Source organism: Aphelocoma coerulescens, chromosome 6, assembly GCF_041296385.1.
Source record: "Aphelocoma coerulescens isolate FSJ_1873_10779 chromosome 6, UR_Acoe_1.0, whole genome shotgun sequence".
Taxonomy (NCBI): domain Eukaryota; kingdom Metazoa; phylum Chordata; class Aves; order Passeriformes; family Corvidae; genus Aphelocoma; species Aphelocoma coerulescens.
The window spans coordinates 846,191-853,354 of record NC_091020.1 but is presented as its reverse complement, the minus strand read 5'-3'; the positions used below and the strand labels follow the sequence as shown (position 1 = coordinate 853,354).

The following is a 7,164-nucleotide window of genomic DNA, read 5'->3' as shown; positions in this document are numbered from 1 at the left end:
GCCTGTAGTGTTGGGTCCAGGAAAATAAATTGATCTCGTTTGTGGATGAAGCAGTAGGTGGCATGTACAAAAAGAATCTCTAAAGGATGAGAGTCTAGTAAATTGGGTAAATACAGGGCTGGGTGTGGGAGCTCATGGCTTAAATAAATGCTGAGACACCCTGGACAAACTGAACAACCTACATCTGGAAACAGATGTGCTTGCTTAACAAAATATCAATGCTGTAAAACTCCTTGAAAATTTATTGATTTTTTTGCAGAAAACATCAAGCAATAATATCCAAATCCTCTGTTTTCCTTTGGATTTCATAATGATAGATGAACTTTGTGTGCTTTAGCAAGTGAAAATGGATAAAACACTTTCTTGTGCAAACCACATGAATTTATCTTGCACTCAGTCTGAAGTAATGCCAACCCTGTAGAAATAGAACAAAATATCAAGAGAGTTAAATTTTTTTTAAGAGTACATTTTTGCTGTGCACAATAAATATTGAGACTCAACAGCATATGAGGTTTCTTTCCTAGACTTAGAAAATGGTATTCTGTAGTTTCATGGCTGCCAGCTCACAAGGCAGGACAGATGGAAAAACCCACAGTGCTCACTCCCCACCCTGCCCAACATCTTAGCAGGAGGAAGGACAACTGAAAGGCTGGGAAACAAACCCAATGTTAAACTAAGTGTGGGTTCACAATGCAACTGCAATAAATGATGCAGACATGCGGCCCCAGAGTACAGAATCCTCTTTATTTCCTTCAAAAGCATGACTAATATTTACTTAATTTATAGTTATGAAGTTAGGTTAGTTATGAAGTGAAGGAAAAGGACAACTTCAGCCACTGTCACAGTTTAACTCCAGTCCCCAAGCCCCTCACAACCACTCACTCCTTCTCCCAGGAGAGCAGGGCCTCATCCCATGTAATGGGGACTTGAGAAGACAAACAGTATTGCTTAAAACATCCCCCCTTTCTCCTTGTCCCCCCCACCTTGTATCCTGAGCTCTATGTCGCATGGACTGGAACATCCCTTGGGTCTGTTGGGGGTCACCTGTCCTGGCCATGTCCCCTCCCAGCCCCTCCCCAGCCCGTCCCCAGCATGCCCAGGCAAGGGACAGGAGAGGCCTTGGCTCTGTGCAAGCTCAGCAAGAACAGAAACATCTCTGTGGTATCAGCCCTGTGCTCAGCACAGACCCAAACATGGCCCCGCACCAGCCCCTGGGAAGAAAAGGAACCCTACCCCAGCCAAAACCAGCACAGGCAGATAGCTGGAAAACAAGCAACTTCTGGATTTGCTCTCCCTCCAATGGGAACACCGAGTGTAACACGTGGTTGCCTTCAGCCATGAGATCCCCTTCACCTCTGCAAAACAGGGAACCACAGTATGAAAATCCTTCCACATCTTTCTAGTGGCTCCTACTTGTGGGATCACAGACAGTTGTAAAGCTCACAGAAATACAAGCCATGGATTTCCAGTGCCTGGATAAGACAGAGGATAAGAGCTCTTATGCTCTTTTGATATCTAACATCACTTTCCCACTCTGTCTGGAACTACTGACTCAAAACAACCTTTCAAAAGTATGGCAGGATTCTGGCACGTCAGCTCTGTGGCCAGAGGAATCTCTGCTGCCCAGTAAGGGTCAAAACCAGCTCACATATTGCTCAAGCTTATTTAAAGAATGATTACAATGTGCTAAGAATGAATTTGGAAGCTGTGGAATTCCCAGGGCTCACCTCAACAGCAAGGGCCTCTCCACAAGGGCTTTCTCCTGGGAGGAGGCAATCCTTGTAGTTGGGACACCTTCAGGACCTTAGGACTCAGGCAGTGGAACTCTGAATAAAGCAATAATTACTATCGTTGAAGAACATTATTTTGTGTATAAGCCAACTACAAAAATCTCTTTACCTCCTAGAAACTCTTATAAATCTAGTTGTTATTTCTGTTTAGAATATTTAGGGTAGTATTTCAGATGACCCTATGTCTTCTACTTGCCCAGACAGTCACCAGTTAGAGAGAATTCCTGGGCTAAAGTAAATTTGTCTACCATCGTGCTGCTAAAATAATCCTCTAAGTATTTTATAAATATGAAAATAAAGCAATCCATTGGCATAGTTTTGGAAAGCAATCAGAAAAGGCATGAGGCTGGTAAATTTTTCCTTGTGGTTTGGTTACTAAAGAATACAAAATATAAAGCCCCAAATCTTACCTTTTGTGGTCACAGACCACTGCAATAAATGTATGTTTTTCTTACACCTTCCATCTCTTTCAGAGACAGCTTCAGTTCTTTCTGTACACCCCCCCCAATCCCCAAACCTTTAGATTCTAGAATTTAGATAGCCATTACATTTTTAAAAAATACGTATTTACTCTTAAAATAGTGTAACAAAATGTTTGTTATTGTCTGTCAAAAGAAATGCAAGTTAGTTATGTTTTTCTCTTCTTTAAATCAATTCACTAAAAGGTTGATATTCTTAGTAGCAGTTCTTGGTAAGAACTTAATAGTTCTGTTGCTGTATCTCTAAACGAAAAAAGGAGTTATTTAAACCCTTTCTTGTAATAGCTTATCAAGACAATTCATTTCCATGTCTTTGCATTTCCAAGAGTTTCCAAATCCACTTTTCCACTAAAAGAAAAAAATACAAGTGCAGGAGAGAAAGTGAGAGAGCAGGTAAAGACTTCAGAGCTCAGCTGCACTGCAAAATTGAGTTCACCACAGTACAGGTTTTGTTCTCCGTATTCTCCAAGGGGGAACTGAAATTTGTGTTTGTCAGTCACTGAGATCTGCAGTTGTCAAGGAAGGGGGTGGAAATTCACTTACCTGGGTATGGAAGCCGGTTTGTACAGACAGACAAAGCTTGCAGCCTGTTTCTCAAGCCAAGGTCTGTCCAGAGCTATCAGCACCTCAGGTTTGACCCAACCCAGCAGTTATGCTCAGGCTGCATTTCAAACCCAGACTGGACAATTTCCATCCTCGGACAGAGCCCAGCTCCACAGCTGTGCATCCCCTGCCTTGTGTCACCCACGTGCAGTTACAGCCACAAACACTGTCCTGTGCCAAGGCAGGGACAACGGGGACAGGGAGTCATAGCATTGCCTCCCCTGCTGGGAAGCTGGGCTCAAATAGCAGCAGCCTCAGGGGGACTGTTTAAGGCTCTATTTTGGAATTCACAAAGATGCCTCAAAGAAAAAAACCCAGAGATGCAAGACCTGGACTTACTATGTCAGGAGAAGCACGGGCAGAGCCCCTCTGCGACAAGCCCTAATGGCTGTGTGACACACCAAGGTTATCAGTCACTCCACTTTATTCACACTCTAAATAAATCCCATAGTTGTCTTTAGTGGGTTAAAACACGAAAAAAGCTCCAATAGATAAAGAAGAGCTATTTCATGTGCTAGCTCAGATAATAATTCTTCTCAAAATCTGCAATGTCATTTATGTCCTGGATGAAATAACTTTTAACGTATTGCATTTAGAATAATCCCTTCACTGTACTACCTTGCAGCTCACAATATCATCTGCATTTTCTTTATTCAGTAAACTTTGATGAGTTTTCCACAGCCCTCCCTCGAACGCACAAAAAACCCTGAGATACAGAGCCCATGTGCAAAATGTCCATTAATTGAAAAGAAAAAAATTAGCAATACATGTTTATACTTCTGCTGTGGTTTCAGTACAGATCATATAAAATACCAACAGATTCCACATTTGTAAATGTAACGGGAAAGCCACAATAAACTTGCAAACTGGAAAAGCAGGCCCTCAGCTGCAGCCAACCTTTCAGAACATGGGAAGGACTTTTAGGAGACAGATGCAGCAGAGACTTTGATTCCTGTTTCTCTCTGCTGGAAAAAAGGGATGCAATAGCTAAAAAAATAGTAATCGAAACATTGGAAATATTTGACAAAAAAATAAATCCTTCATGGGGAAATTATTTTTCTCTCTGTGAAAAACACAAACTGTTCAGAACACCAGTGATCACATAAGCCTGTCACTGGATAAATTCTCAGGCAGGATGACGAATTCCTGTCTTGCTTATCTTTCAGCTGCTTCTTGGTAAACAATCTGAGATTCCAGCTCCTGAAAGCCCAGGCAGGAGGAATCAGGGGTGGCTCTTAGATCCCTGCTGAGCCCTCACCCCTGTGGACTGTGCCCGGGGCATGTCCCCCCCAAAGTCTAGGCATCTCCTGATGTTTTGTCACAGCCTTGGCTATCGCTGGCCATTCACTTGTCACCAACCCAGCTACATTCCTTGAGGTAATAAATTTATTGTGGCAGAAAAGGAGCAAAGAAACCTTTTAAGCAAATTCTTTCATTTTTTTATTAATAGAAGCAGAGCCATGTCTACTGTTATATTTAATTAAAACATCACTTTGCCAGAGCTTCCTTCGCAACTTTATGACAGAACAATACAACCCCTATTTAATAAAGCTGAAAGAGTGACAGTGCAGAGAAGTGCCTGGGAAAAGAGGGTCTGTTGGCAAAGGAGTGAAAAGTAGGAGCAAAAGGGGCATAAAATACACCGAGGTTATAAGAAATGAGAGGGGAATTTAATATTACCATATGACAAACAGAGCCTATATTTATTCAAATCTGATTTGAGTCGGTCCCTCCCCCTGTGCCAAGACAGAGATATATTTATTTCAGCTTTTTAGAGCCTGTGTCTTCTCCCACTCTGTTCTGCTGAGGCAAAGCTCAGTAATCTACAGCTGAGTAGCTCACTGCCTTTCCTTGGAAGCCTTAGGTTGGGTATCAGGGACAGGTTCTTCCCCCAGAGGGTGCTGGGCACTGCCCAGGCTCCCCAGGGAATGGTCCCGGCCCCGAGGCTGCCAGAGCTCCAGGAGCGTCTGGACAGTGCTGCCAGGGATGCCCAGGGTGGGGTTGTTGGGGGGTCTGTGCAGGACCAGGGGTTGGACAATGATCACTGTGGGTCCCTTCCTGCTCAGGATATTCTGTGATTCTGTGGTCACAAAAGTTCTCGTGGTAGGGAACAACAACACATAACTGAACACCAGATCCTCCTCCCCATCCTGCCAGCAGCAGGACAGCCAATACCTACAGACCACCTGAGCACCTGCCAAGCCACAGAAATCGGTCTGGTTTAACAAAAGGTACCTTGCAATAAGATATTTGTGGGGAATGCCAAAGTGGGCACAACTCTGATAGCCTAAAACAGAGCACTGCTACACTGACAATAAATAGTCCAGCAGAAATCCTGTGCAACAGCCTGGGGAGGAGGGGTGCTGCCACTGGCTCTGCATTCCCATGTGGATATCCACGCCTTGGCTGGGAAAGCAGGAATCAACCACAGAGCTGCACCTTTCTCAAATATTTTGTTTCCCGTGCTGGAAGCCAGTTGCCAGATTGGCCTCCTCCAGCCCTGGAGACAGAGTGGGGAACACTCACTGGAGTGACTTGCAAAGGAGCCAAGAAAATCCTGCACTTGGAATGCTTTGCTCCATCAAATCAAAGCCCACTTGAAAAATAAGTGACCAGTCACTCTGGGAGACTGGGTGGAGGTTCGGCACACAATGGGGGCGAAATGAAAAGCTTGAAGAGAGGTTGTCTTGACAACATTGTCTGATTCATATTTAAAGATAAAATCACTCTCAAAAGCTAATGTAAAGTGGATGCCAGAGATAAGAAAAAAAAAAGTAGGCACTCATAACATCTTCATAGCAGAAAGCTCAGCCTTCTGTTAGTTGCCTGAATTATTTTGGGACTGCTTGGTAGGGTTTCCTCTGTTCATTGTAAAACATTCTTTTTATAGCAACTATTAAGGCAAACAAATAAGTCTGGAAAAACACAGCGTAAGCTCCTCCAAGACCCCATGTGAAACAGCATGGTGCCTGAATATCCAAAGTACCACCTTTCCTTCTGCATGTATTAACTCACAAGCAGACATCCATAACATTGCTGCACAGACATGTTCTCACTATCAATTGGAGCAGGCAACTTGCACAGGTAGGCACCTTATAAAACATAGAGACTGGTAAAGAATTTCCACTTTTTTGTTTTTTTAACTGCTCTTTGTATAGTGATTGATCTTAGGGGCCTTAAGTGGTGTGTGATTTCTTCTGCAAGGACTCTCATTAGCCCAGGCTCTGATGAGATGGGCTGGAAAACCCCTGAAATCCTGACAGGAACCTGTCACAGCACAGGAGAGAATGACACTGCCCCAGTGCTCCCTGCTGCATCCCACCCTTCCAGCAGTAACCTCTTAGGACAGAAATTCCAATTATTAGTCATGTCCAATAAATTGCTTTGTTGCTAAAATGCTCTACCTCTAATTTAATAGGAGTTCTGCCTTAGAAGAATATAGACACTGCCTGATTTTGCATTCTTTCTGTACTTCTGCCAGGATAATGAGAACAGAGCTAAACTGGAAGGTCCCAGATTATTTGTCTCTCTTTCAAGTAGTTTAACACCTAAAGAGAAGAGAAGACATAGGAAAAAAAAAGGTAGCAAACCCAACATTTTTCTACATTTCCTTTCTTTCCATTTTGCTTTAATGGATCATTGCACTCAGCTTAAAATTCAACATGAAATCAAATCCAGCAGGAAATAAAAAAAAAAGTTTACAAGGTTTTGCTGCGCCCCTTCAATCTCCCATCTCAATTACTTCAGGACTCAGTGAAGTTGGGGGGGTTCCATCTCCAGGGCTCCTCAGCTGCCCCCTTTTCTAGCCCTCAACTTGCTCCTGCACTGTAAAGGGCCCAGTGCCTCCCTGTCACCTCTGCTCTCCACTGACCTTCCCCCACCTTGTCCCCAGCTAATAACGACTGAGGGATTATCACTTTCTCCAGGTCATCAGCTCTAAGCACCTTAAGATGCTCCCAACTTTTTGTAACTTGACAGCCTCTGCTATTTCTACCTAATTGCCACTTTCTCCATCCACCCATCTCTCTTCTGCATTATCCTCCTGAACAGCCTCTTGAGGCAACTACTGCTGAAGCTGGAAAAATTGAGGTAAATTGGTGGAGAAGATTGATTTAAACACAGGTGATATCTTCATCACATCTTCCAGTCTGTGAATAATAGACATTCCTTAATTCCCCTCCTAACAACCATTTCTCATTGCAGAGAGGCTCGGTCATCCCTCACTCCCAGCCTCAGCTGAGCACTACAGAAATGCCGTTTTTCTATCAGCCACTCAGCACACATTCAAAGGA

At 43.6% G+C, this 7,164-nt stretch overlaps 1 long non-coding RNA gene across 1 annotated transcript; it reads right to left on the bottom strand.

Annotated features, from left to right (window-relative positions):
* Positions 1–217: 217 nt before the first annotated feature.
* On the bottom strand, positions 218–3,075 carry LOC138112156 (uncharacterized). The gene is made up of 4 exons (XR_011151575.1): positions 2,813–3,075; positions 1,728–1,826; positions 1,234–1,355; positions 218–415 (listed from the first exon to the last, which is right to left on the bottom strand). It is a non-coding gene; the product is annotated as an uncharacterized lncRNA (long non-coding RNA).
* Between the last annotated feature and the right edge of the window lie 4,089 nt (positions 3,076–7,164).